Source organism: Schistocerca gregaria, chromosome 1 (genome assembly GCF_023897955.1).
Source record: "Schistocerca gregaria isolate iqSchGreg1 chromosome 1, iqSchGreg1.2, whole genome shotgun sequence".
NCBI lineage: Eukaryota > Metazoa > Arthropoda > Insecta > Orthoptera > Acrididae > Schistocerca > Schistocerca gregaria.
This window is the reverse complement of record NC_064920.1, coordinates 483,461,667-483,475,673: the sequence shown is the minus strand read 5'-3', so window position 1 is coordinate 483,475,673 and position 14,007 is coordinate 483,461,667.

The following is a 14,007-nucleotide window of genomic DNA, read 5'->3' as shown; positions in this document are numbered from 1 at the left end:
CTTTTTCAGTTTTTTGCATCGCAATTGCATTGTTATTGGTAGCTACGCCGATACACCACAGGACCGAACGTGTTCGTAGCATGTAAGAACGTATCTGTGTCTAATTACAGAACTCATTTGGAAGAAGATTTGGTTGTTGCATGCTGTGATATAAACACATGCTCGACACGTAATGTACAGCCACTGGGGGGTGAGCATTTCCGCGACAATTTAATACTGTCAATATTCAAAGTTCCTTTCATTAGAAATTTCCAAATTAAATCATTGTCATTTTATTACATACCTTCTTCAGTTTCCCATGATTATGTATTTTTCATCAGAAAGTCTCGAGCTACACACTACAGACTTAATAAAGCGCGTATTTTTTGATAAAGACTCAAAATACACAGCCTGACAAAAGAAACAAAATAGAACTTAGAACTACTTAAACCTAACTAACCTAAGGACATCACACACACCCATGCCCGAGGCAGGATTCGAACCTGCGACCGTAGCTGTTGCGGTGTTCCAGACCGTAGTGCCTAGGACAGCTCGGCCACTCCGGCCGGCACAAAAGAAAGTGTGAAGCGACCAGAAGACATGGTCAGACCTGAATGTAGCTTCGCTCACGCACACACCGTCAAGGGCTGTATAAAATATTAGAGCTGTAAATTAACTGTGTCAGTAGAACAACGACCGGAGCGTATAACGGTTTGTCGTGTTTAGTGTTGTAACTAGACGTGGTAGGTTATATAAGGGGCGTGAACAGCGTCAGCTGTTGAGTGATCACCGTGAAGGACACGGAGGTACTGCGTACTCAGCGAAATTGGAAATTTGTGGTGAGTTTCTATGGGACCAAATTGCTGAGTTTATCGGTCCTTAGGCTTACACACTACTTAATCACACTTAAAGTAACGTACGGTAAATACAAGACACACACACATGCCCGAGGTAGGACTCGAACCTCCAACGAGAGGGGCCGCGCGAACCGTGGCAATGCGCCTTAAACCAATTGGGACCCCGGGCTGCTGCGTACTCATGTGAGACAACATTATCAACGTCTGACAGAGTTTGGAAGGCGCCTCTTTATAAGTCTCGATTTGGCCGACTGGTGGAATCGTGCTGTATCTAGATCTGTGGGGCATGTGGATGTGACAGTGTCATGATGTTGCGCAGTGTGGGACGTGTTGGCAAGTATACTCATCTTCAACATTCCGCTTGAAGCACATTGTAACTTCTTCACATCTGTACCTGCCAACAACTCTCTGTGTCATCCCGCACGATTAGTAGGAGAATATTAGTAGCCAGACTAAAGGGAATTACCGTCACGCGCCTAGGCTACCGTTAAGACAACACAAAGAGCGGTTTTTGGAGTGGTGCCGCGACTGGGAAGCATAGACAGCTGTCAAATGGCGTCACACTAGCTCAGTGACGAATCGTGGTTCGGTACTATCCTGAAAGACCATTGTCGGCGAGTGCAGCGGTGACCCTGAGAGAGTTCCTATTTTTCCAATGTTTTGTAGAGGCGCAGCGGTGTTATTCCTAGCGTCACGGAGAGGGGAGCCATTTCAAGTCATGATTTCAAGTCATGGCTGGTAGTGACTGAGGCAACTCTGATGGAACAACGATAAGTCACGAACACCTTGCGTCATCAGCGGTTAACCTCTATGCGACAGTGTCGTGGTGCCATTTTTCAACACAGCAACGCACGTCCAGACAAGGTACGTGTGTCTATGAACTGCCTGCGTGATTATGAGTTACTCCCACGGCCAGTAAGGCGACACGTGTCCTCTATAGAACACATGTGGGACCAGCTAGGACACCAACTCCGTCCCAGCGACAGTATCAAGGAAATTAAGGACCAGTTGCAACAGTTGCGGTCCAGCCGGCCGCTGTGACAGAGCGGTTCTAGGCGCTTCAGTCCGGAACCGCGCTGCTGCTACGGTCGCAGGTTCGAATCCTGCCTTGGGCATGGATATGTGTGATGTCCTTAGGTTAGTTAGGTTTAAGTAGTTAAAAGTCTAGGGGACTGATGACCTCAGATGTTACCGAACGAGGTGGCGCAGTGGTTAGCACATTGCACTCGCATTCGGGAGGACGACGGTTCAAACCCCCGTCCGGCCATCCTGATTTAGGTTTTCCGTGATTTCCCTAAATCGCTCCAGGCAAATGCCGGGATGGTTCCTTTGGAAGGGCACGGCCGACTTCCTTCCCCGTCCTTCCCTAATCCGATGAGACCGATGACCTCGCTGTTTGGTCTCTTCCCCCAAAACAGCTTGCCTCAGGACAGAATACGACGTCTATTTTGTAATCACTGAGCCGGCCGGATTGGCCGAGCGGTTCTAGGCGCTACAGCCTGGAACCGCGCGACCGCTACGGTCGCACGTTCGTATCCTGCCTCGGGCATGGATGTGTGTGACGTCCTATGAATCTCAATCTGACACCAGATTTCACTACTGTTTGCTTTATGTGGTCATTCCACTCAAGGGCGCTCTAGGTAGTTACTTCTAGACATTTTACGGTAGTTACTGTTTCCAGAAATTTGTCATCAATCGTGTAGTTGTGCAGTAGTGGATTTATGTTCCTGTGTTTGCGCAATATGTTACATTAATTCATGTTCAGGGTCAACATTCATCTATCTTCTGCAGATCATTCTGCAAATCGATACTGTCTTCTGGAGTTGCTACTTTCGTATAGACTACCACATAATCTGCGAATAGTCTTAAAGCAGACCACTTATATACAATTTAAGCAACAACGGTCCTGTCGCACTTCCTTCGGGTACTCAAGGTATTGCCTTTACATATATAGATTTTGTTCCGTTAAAAGCGACGTGTTGAATTCTGTCTGCAAGGAAATCTTGAATTCAGTCCGAAATCTGGTCCGATACTCGTCAAGCTCGTAGTGTTTTCACTAAAAGGCAGTGAGGAACGGCGTCAAATGCCTTTCAGATGTCAAGGGAAAAGGCATCAACCTTAGCGCCACTGTCTGCAGCGCTATGAATCTCATGGAACAAAAGAGCGAGCTGAGTTTCGCAAGATCTCTGTTTGTGGAACCCATTCGAGCTTTTAAAGAGGAGATTTTGGTTCTCAAAAAATGTCATAATTACTGAGCAAAAAACATATTTCATAATTATACGACACACTGACGTCAACGATATAGGTATATAATTATGAGCGCCTGTCATCTGCTTAAATGGGAGCAAAATATTTTGCATAATATTAGCAGAATATTATAGGTATCTCATCTGGCCATGCTGCCTTTTCACGACTAGGCGTTTGTAGTTACTTTTCTATACCGCGACTAATTCTTTATTCTCCAACTAATCGGCACTCTTTTATCGACCATCCTGGTGCCTGTCGCTCACAGTTAAATTATCTCAACATGGTGCCTAAATGGCTGGACGATGTGGCATGGAGACTGACTGTATCAACCGTGGAGACGCATCTTGATTGAAGAGGAACAGTTTCTGGCAGATGGCTTAGTTGCATTAGGTTGCCAAACACAGACTTTTCCTAACGGCTAGAACTGCTTCTCTGGCATGTTTCTAGTGTATTCATACGCGAAAGACCACTCAAACTTAGCACAAAGGACTACTTTATAAAAGAACAAGACATGTCACGAAAATCACTAACTTCTGAATTAATTGCAAATACACCCATCAACAAAAATTATGAGCAATAGGTTTACACCGGGGCATCATTTACTGTCTATTTCGCATTTCTTCGTCAGAATGGCCGGCCGTAGTGGCCGAGCGGTTCTAGGCGCTACAGTCGGGAACCGAGCGACCACTACTGTCGCAGGTTCGAATCCTGCCTCGATGTGGATGTGTGTGATGTCCTTAGGTTAGTTAGGTTTAAGTAGTCTAAGTTCTAGGGGATCGATAACCTCAGATGTAAAGTCCCACAGTGCTTAGAGCCATTTGAACCATTTTTTTTTTGTCAGGATGACAACAGACACGCAATCACGAACCAAACTGCAGTCAAAACTAATTAATGTAACTACTAGCTTCAAAAGTTTGTAATTGTCTAGTTAACCTAGTTAACCTAATTCTGTTGTGGCTGTAATAGTTTACCACCCCTAAAGCGTATAGCGCCACAGTCATTACGCTCGTTTCCAATGGGAGTCGTCCTGTTCATGTTATATATAATGAACTGCCGGCCAGTATTAACACTAACCATAGAAATGTTCTAAAGGATACTGTTTTCTACAAAGTACTGTCTGATGAAAAAAAAAAAACATAACGGCTAGAAAAAATGATTGGATGACTCCTGTGAAACTGAGTGTTCTGCGTCACGCTGTTGTACCATATACGCCATCGAAGGTGGGTCATCAGTGAATCGAATATATCAAGTTAACGTAAACAGAAGTGTTTTTGAGAGTTTTATTGTATATTGTGATTGTTAAGACTCAACAATCATCTGTGAGCGCTGCATATACAGGCATGGCCATGTGCACAAGGTACTTTTCGATTTCAAACGCTCCACTTATGACACAATGTGCTACATTTTATGCACTATCATAACGACTGGGCGAGTGGTTCCAATTCACAAGTTTTGGAACAATAATTTTTGAAGATCTTAAGATGACAGTAAAGTCTGTCGAAACTGGTTGTTGAAAAAAGTGAAGTATTTATGCAATCTTGGCTACAGAAAGTTTTTTGGTAACCAGATGTAGATGTCTGTCCTGTCAGGCACAAACTGCGTGGGACCTTTGAAACGCTGCATGGAACTACCTGGTAAGTGTGGCTCACGTAAACCGATCGATTCCAGATTGGCATGACGTTCGTGGGTCACTTACAAACGCGAGAAGGAATATCGCGGATCGATAAACTGCGGTCTTGATTGGGCAGGGTGATACTGCTTTCAAACTCAAATAACGTTCTACTTGACGTTTCTCCTTCTTGTACGCTGCATTATAAGGCAATCCTCTCAAATAACCAACATACAAACGTGTTTTTCCAATCACAAACCCGCTGCGCAATCTTTCCTCATACACACAATGTACACTACTGGCCATTACAATTGCTACACCAAGAAGAAATGCAGATGATAAACTGGTATTCATTGGACAAATATATTATACTAGAACTGATATGTGATTACATTTTCACTCAATTTGGGTGCATAGATCCTGAGAAATTAGTACCCAGAACAAGCACCTCAGTCAGTAATAACGGCCTTGATATACCTGGGCACTGAGCCAAACAGAGATTGGGTGGCGTGTACAGGTTCAGCTGGCCATGCAGCTTCAACACGATACCACAGTACATCAAGAGTAGTGACTAGCGTATTGTGACGAGCCAATTGCCCGGCCACCATTGACCAGGCGTTTTCAATTGGTGAGAGATCTGGAGAATGTGCTGGCCAGGGCAGCAGTTGAACATTTTCTGTATCCAGAAAGGCCCGTACAGGACCTGCAACATGCGGTCGTGGATTATCCTGCTGAAATGTAGGGTTTCACAGAGATCAAATGAAGGGTAAAGCCACGGGTCGTAACACATCTGAAATTTAACATTCACTCTTCAAAGTCCCGTCAATGCGAACAAGAGGTGACCGAGACGTGTAATCAATGGCAGCCCATACCATGACGCCAAGCCGGGTGATACGCCAGTATGGCGATGACGAATACACGCTTCCAATGTGCATTGACCTCGGTGTCACCAAACACGGATGCGACCACCATGATGCTGTAAACAGAACCTGGATTCATCCGAAAAAATGATGTTTTGCCATTCGTGTACCCAGGTTCATTGTTGAGTACACCATCGCAAGGGGCCCTGTCTGTGATACAGCGTCGTGGGTAACCACAGCCATAGTCTCCGAGCTGATAGTCCATGCTGCTGCAAACGTCGTCGAACTGTTCGTGCACATGGTTGCCCCATCTGTTGACTCAGGGATCGAGACGTGGCTGCACGATCCGTTACAGCCATGAGGATAAGATGCCTGTCATCTCGACTGGTAGTGATATGAGGCCGTTGGGATCCAGCACGGCGTTCCGTATTACCGTCCTGAACCCACCGATTCCATATTCTGCTAACAGTCATTCGATCTCGACCAACGCGAGCAGCAAATTCGCGATACGATAAACCGCAAACGCGATAGGCTACAATCCGACCTTGATCAACGTCGGAAACGTGATGGTAAGCATTTCTCCTCCTTACACGAGGCATCACAACAACGTTTCACCAGGCAAAGCCGGTCAACTGCTGTTTGTGTATGAGAAATCGGTTGGAAACTTTCCTCATGTCAGCACGTTTTAGGTGTCGGCACCAGTGCCAACCTTGTGTGGATGCTCTAAGAAGCTAATCATTTGCATATCACAGCAGCTTGTTCTTGTTGGTTAAATTTCGCGTTCTTAGCACGTCATCTTCGTGGTGAAGCAATTTTAATGGCCAGTAGAGTAGATGGCGTAAATCTTGCTTCCGACGAGTGGCTGCGATGAAGTGCTTATCAGTTGTATGTTCAGTCACGTAGTACATTTCGTGCCAGTCTCATGTTTGTTGCAACCTACTTTTACAGGGTGTTTCAAAAATGACCGGTATGTTTGAAACGGCAATACAAACTAAACGAGCAGCGATAGAAATACACCGTTTGTTGCAATATGCTTGGGACAACAGTACATTTTCAGGCAGACAAACTTTTCAAAGTACAATAGTTACAATTGTCAACAACAGATGGCGCTGCGGTCTGGGAAACTCTATAGTACGATATTTTCCACATATCCACCATGCGTAGCAATAATATGGCGTAGTCTCTGAATGAAATTACCCGAAACCTTTGACAACGTGTCTGGCGGAATGGCTTCACATGCAGATGAGATGTACTGCTTCAGCTGTTCAATTGTTTCTGGATTCTGGCGGTACATCTGGTCTTTCAAGTGTCCCCACAGAAAGAAGTCACAGGGGTTCATGTCTGGTGAGTAGGGAGGCCAATCCACGCCGCCTCCTGTATGTTTCGGATAGCCCAAAGCAATCACACGATCATCGAAATATTCATTCAGGAAATTAAAGACGTCGGCCGTGCGATGTGGCCGGGCACCATCTTGCATAAACCACGAGGTGTTCGCAGTGTCGTCTAAGGCAGTTTGTACCGCCACAAATTCACGAAGAATGTCCAGATAGCGTGATGCAGTAATCGTTTCGGATCTGAAAAATGGGCCAATGATTCCTTTGGAAGAAATGGCGGCCCAGACCAGTACTTTTTGAGGATGCAGGGACGATGGGACTGCAACATGGGGCTTTTCGGTTCCCCATATGCGCCAGTTCTGTTTATTGACGAAGCCGTCCAGGTAAAAATAAGCTTCGTCAGTAAACCAAATGTTGCCCACATGCATATCGCCGTCATCAATCCTGTGCACTATATCGTTAGCGAATGTCTCTCGTGCAGCAATGGTAGCGGCGCTGAGAAGTTGCCGCGTTTGAATTTTGTATGGATGGAGGTGTAAACTCTGGCGCATGAGACGATACGTGGACGTTGGCGTCATTTGGACCGCAGCTGCAACACGGCGAACGGAAACCCGAGGCCGCTGTTGGATCACCTGCTGCACTAGCTGCGGGTTGCCCTCTGTGGTTGCCGTACGCGGTCGCCCTACCTTTCCAGCACGTTCATCCGTCACGTTCCCAGTCCGTTGAAATTTTTCAAACAGATCCTTTATTGTGTCGCTTTTCGGTCCTTTGGTTACATTAAACCTCCGTTGAAAACTTCGTCTTGTTGCAACAACACTGTGTTCTAGGCGGTTGAATTCCAACACCAGAAAAATCCTCTATTCTAAGAAATAAACCATGTTGTCCACAGCACACTTGCAAGTTGTGAACAGCACACGCTTACAGCAGAAAGACGACGTACAGAATGGTGCACCCACAGACTGCGTTGTCTTCTATATCTTTCACATCACTTGTAGCGCCATCTGTTGTTGAAAATTGTAACTACTGTAATTTCGAAAGTTTGTCCGCCTGATAATGTATTGTTGTCCCAAGCATATTACAACAAACGGTGTATTTCTATCGCTGCTCGTTTAGTTTTTACTGCCGTTTCAAATATACCGGTCATTTTTGAAACACCCTGTATGTTGTTGCAGCACTAATGACCAGCAGCGTACGTTGTTCGGTGTGTATCTTTTGTGAGTCCAGATTGCATAAAGGCAATTTTTCTCCGTAAAGGCCGACGGTTGTGTAAGATGAGGCCGGCTTCTGTAGGCAGTGGCAACAGCTGCTCCTCCTTCGCTATCAAAAGAGATGTGCGCTGCCACAACAAAGTCAAGAGGCACTCTCCAAGCCCCGCCTGGGAAACACTTGTCTGGTCGCAGTAAGCGGTTTGTTATGCGGCTCCCCGAGATAGACGAAAAAACGCGGCCGCCTGCTGGCAGCGGATGGCGCTGATGACAGAGACGTGGACGCCGCCGGTGGTCGGTGTCAGCTGTCACCGCACCCGTCTCCCACTCGTCACGCCCCGGTTCGGGCTGTCTGCCAGCCGCACGAGCTCGCAGCTTCCAAGCGCTTCTGCTCGCTACCGTCATACCACACCTCTAGGTGGTCCAGCTGCCACTCTTCTGACCTAGCATTTCAGTTTGCAGTGCTTGTGCGAATTATAAACCGCGACGTTTTCAAGCTTTTAGGGTCAACATTGCACCCAAAGTAAATACACTAAACGGAGTAGTTTAAAATAAAGAATTAACTGTGGAAAATTAATATCTGTCATTTTACACAACATAAACCTTGCAAATTAAGGGTAGTATACAGGGTGACTTAGCTGTCCCTACCTATGGGTAAGATAGATACTGTCTACAGGAAAATTAAAGCGACCTTTGGAGAAAAGAGAGTCACTTGTATGAATATCAAGAGCTCACATGGAAACCCAGTTCTACGCAAAGAAAGGAAAGCAGAAAGGTGGAAGGAGTATACAGAGGGTCTATACAAGGGCGATGTTCTTGAGGACAATATTATGGAAATGGAAGAGGATGTAGATGAAGATGAAGTGGGAGATATGATACTGCGTGAAGAGTTTGACACAGCACTGAAAGACCTAAGTCGAAACAAGACCCCGGGAGTAGACAACATTCCATTAGAACTGCTGACAGCCTTGGGAGAGCAAGTCCTGACAAAACTCGACCATCTGGTGAGCAAGATATATGAGACAGGCGAAATACCCTCAGACTTCAAGAAGAATATAATAATTCCAATCCCAAAGAAAGTAGGTGTTGACAGATGTGAAAATTACCGCGCTATCAGTTTAATAAGTCACAGCTGCAAAATACTAACGCGAATTCTTTACAGACGAATGGAAAAACTGGTAGAAGCCTACGTCGGGGAAGATCATTTTGGATTCCGTAGAAATGTTGGAACACGTCAGGTAATACTGACCCTACGGCTTATCTTAGAAGCAAGATTAAGAAAAGGCAAACCTACGTTTCTAGCATTTGTAGACTTAGAGAAAGCTTTTTACAATGTTGACTGGAATACTCTCTTTCAAATTCCGAAGGTGGCAGGTGTAAAATACAGGGAGCGAAAGGCTATTTACAATTTGTACCGAAACTAGATGGCAGTTATAAGAGTCGAGGGACACGAAAGGGAAGCAGTGGTTGGGAAGGGAGTGAGACAGGATTGTAGCCTCTCCCCGATGTTATTCAATATCTATATTGAGCAAGGAGTAAAGGAAACAAAAGAAAAATTCGGAGTATGAGTTAAAATGCATGGAGAAGAAATGTAAACTTTGAGAGACAGCAAAGGACCAGGAAGCGCACTTGGACGGAATGTACATTGTCTTGAAAGGAGGATACAAGATGAACATCAACAAAAGCAAAACGAGGATAATGGAATGCAGTCGAATTAAATCGGGTGATGCTGAGGGAATTAGATTAGGAAATGAGACACTTAAAGTAGAAAAGGAGTTTTGCTATTTGGGGAGCAAAATAACTCATGATGGTCGAAGTGGAGAGGATATAAAATGTAGACTGGCAATGGCAAGGAAAGCGTTTCGGAAGAAGAAAAATTTTTTAACATCAAGTGTTGATTTAAGTGTCAGGAAGTCGTTTCTGAAAGTATTTGTATGGAGTGTAGCAATGTATGGAAGTGAAACATGGACGATAAATAGTTTGGACAAGAAGAGAATAGAAGCTTTCGAAATGTGGTGCTACAGAAGAATGCTGAAGATTAGATGGGTAGATCACATAACTAATGAGGAAGTATTGAATAGAATTGCGGAGAAGAGGAGGTTATGGCACAACTTAACTGGAAGAAGGGATCGGTTGGTAGGACATATACTAAGGCATCAAGGGATCACCAATTTAGTATTGGATGGCAGCGTGGAGGGTACAAATCGTATATGGAGACCAAGAGATGACTACACTAAGCAGATTCCGAAGGATGTAGGCTGCAGTACGTACTGGGAGATGAAGCAGCTTGCACAAGATAGAATAGCATGGACAGCTGCATCAAACCTGTCTCAGGACTGAAGACCACAAGAACAACAACTGATTCGTTTCGTGCAAATCACACTATTTTGTATAAGGAATGGTATCCAGACCAGCGACAGTTAGGTAATCAAAAGAAGTTCCTTCTCAGAGCTTCGCGCGACTGTTATCAAACGGAATCATATTGTAAGAAATACAGGCTAGGACTGGCCATGAGTTACATCGTATTTTTGGACCAAGATACACCTTTTTTTCTGACATACTTATCCAAGTATCTACAGTATTTCTTTGTGTAATTAGCGATGCAGAATATTTCGGAAATGGGTCAGAGGTTATATGCCGGAAAATTGTTATTTACACACTAGTCATTTTGATATCTCGTGTTAATTCCGTTCTTTCTGATGGTCGAACAAACTTTATAAGGTAACGTTTCAGAACCGTTTACCAAAGATTGTGTGCTATAAACAGAAGAAGCCTACAGAAACATCCAAAGAACGAAGATACTTAGATAAGTATGGAAGAAGTAAAGTATATCTTGATTCAAAAATACCATGTGTCTCATGGCCAATCCTCACTTTGATTTTTCACAGTATGATTCCTTTTGGTAACAGTCGCCAAAGCCCGGAGAGGGAATTTATATCGATTACAAGGCTGCCGCCTGTCTGAAAGCAGTTCCTGATACGCACGTAGTGGGGGTTGCATAAAATGAATCGGCAGGGACAGTTGAATAATCCGTCATAAATAGAAGTTCACCGCGTAAGTCATCTATTTATTTTTTGCTACGCGTTTCGGTGATTCAAACCATCATCTTCAGGTGCATAATTGTGTGGTTACACAAGCACAGAGCACATACACCTTTTCACAGCAGTGGTCTACCTAAGACCAGGAATACACACTACCTCCCAATTTGTTCCCTTACTATAAAATTCGTACTTCTTGACTGTGCGACATTTAGTGAAGTCAGCGTGAACTACGTGCTTTTTGGAGCCATTTTCATCTACTTCTACATCTACGTGATTACTCTGCTATTCACAATAAAGTGCGTGCTAGAGGGTTCGATGAACTACCTTCAAGCTGCCTCTCTATTGTTCCACTCTCGAAAGACATGTGGGAAAAACGAGCACTTTAATTTTTCTGTGCGAGCCCTGATTTTTCTTATTTTATCGTGATGATAGTTTCTCATTGTGTAGGTCGGTGCTAACAGAATGTTTTCGCAACCGAAGGAGAAAACTGGTAACTGAAATAATTTTGTCAGTTATGTCTTCTGAAGACTACGTTGATTTTGCTGTAATTTTCATCTAACGTTATGTGTACATGGCGAAGAGCACAAGATACCGTTAAGTGCCAAAGTAATATTTTATTTATGGGTAAATGTAGATGAAGTAACCTTAGTTTTCAGACAGTCAGGAATTCATATTCGTTGTGGTTCGTTTGTAGGATCTTAACAAAGAGAAGACTTCAGCGTGTTGGTAGGAACAGAAATGCAAACGAATGCCACCTTCTCCATGACAACTCAAGGCGTCAAGTCCGCGCACCCCAGGGGAGATCACAAAACTTCACTGGACAGTTCTTCCTCATCCAACCTACAGCGCCTGTCTTGTTCCTTGCGACTGCCATATATTTGGTCCAATGAAGGATGCACTCCACAGGAAGCAGTGCATGTGTGATTGGGACGTTATTGATGCAGCATGACGTTGGCTCTGATGTCGACCAGTAGAGTGGTACTGTGCTGGCATACAGGCCTTCCCAGTAAGGTGGTGTAAGGCCGTCGCACTGCACGGAGATTATGTTGGAAACTTGATTTTCGTAGCCAAAAGACTAGGGAATAATATGGCATGCTGTAATCCTAAATAAGATCAACCTGCTCTCAGGAAAAAGCTGTGTCGCATTACTTACTGAACTCCCCTCATATTAACGAGTGTGCTTTAAAAGAAAAAAAGCGTCTCACCGTTTATAAAATAAGATAAAGCAGTGAGTGACTGTTATGTTGCAACTTAAGGCAATCCAAAATCTAGGCTTTCTGCACGTACGAGAACTTGATGACCCTGACGAGCAGTGTGTGAATGCACTAAAACACAAAAAGAAAGAAAGATAAACAAAGAATGTCATACGATTCTCAACGACATCCTAACAAAAATGTTTCAGTTCTGTACGTCGCTGTCTACGCATTTCATTTAATGAAAAATGCCTCAGCAATTCCGACGAGAAGAAATTACGTTCAGCAGATTTACATTCCTACCAACAACGAGAAAGGGTTTGCCAAAAGTGTTCCACTCAATAGGGATGGAATATAGAATGAGGTGACTAATCTACGTTCATTGCAGAAATCGTGCAAAATGTAAAACTTAGAATGTCGATTATGTACTAAGAGGTGCGGAAAATAGAAACGTAGTGGTCTCTCGCGCATTTACCTTGGTTGTCAGAGACGGGGAGATTACTTTTAAAACAGAAACAAAATTTAAACAAGAAGGAGAACATTAAACCAGAGAGCTGCATTTCTAATTACTTCATCCTGCACGAGGGGTTTTGGGCACAACTCATTCTCAAGAGCAGCTACAGCAACAGACGTAGATACATCGTCCTTATCTCGTCAGGAAGTTGCGCGCCATGCGTATTTGTGCTTAGCACGATCGTCAATTTTTATCACCTTGTATTGCATTGCTAGAGATCACAAATTATACAGACTTGTTCATGAAACTGACACTCCGAAGAAAATGAAAGGAAAGTTGTGTCAGTGTTCGAAGATGATCTATTTTTCTGCTTGGAAGTAGCGAAACACTGAAAGAAACTTACTAGTAAACATTCCTGGAGGTAAATGTTTGGAACTCAGTAATGAGTGAAAGTTAAGTAAGGGTGAATGGAAAACCAGAAAAGAGAAATCTGGACACATACGGAATGTAGAAGTTTAAAAGGAGTGATTATATAAGTAGAGAAAATGAGTTCAAATGGAGAAGAGTTAAAGAAAAGAAGTCAGGAAAGAAATGCCAAGAGTGCCATCAGTGGAAGGAAGGATAATTTTAAGAGAGATACATTATGGCCTAGATAACAATGGCTGTTGTGGACAAGGAGAGTAGTGTGTACGCAGAGTGGAAGATATACACTTTGAAACAAAGTGGAAAGCTTATCGACGAAGTGGTACAAGTAATGTCCCTTTGCCAGTTCTCTGAACTACTCATGAATACTTCATCATGTACGCCAGAAGGGATGACCTAGGAATAAATGGTTTACGTTGAAGTACCAACGTTACTGTAACGGGAAAGAATCGTATGCGATTATTGCGACGGTTATTTCCCAAAAATGATAACATACAATATATCTGCATTTGGTTAGAACGTACAGGGGCTGATAAATGTTGACACGGAAAGACTGTTCAACAAAAGAGGGGAGGAGAGGAAGTTCTGAAACAATTTCGCTTTCATAACGTGACGTTATTTTCACAAAGAATTCCACACGCTTTGCCCCTCCCTTTCTCCGCTAAAGAATTTAATATGCTGAGAAATTTTTGTCTCTTGCACAGGCAGCCAACAGACTAACATAATCATATGGTATACGCCAACTGATTCTCAGTTAACTTCAGTTATAACGACGCAATGGGAAATTTCTCTCTGGATCCTCCAG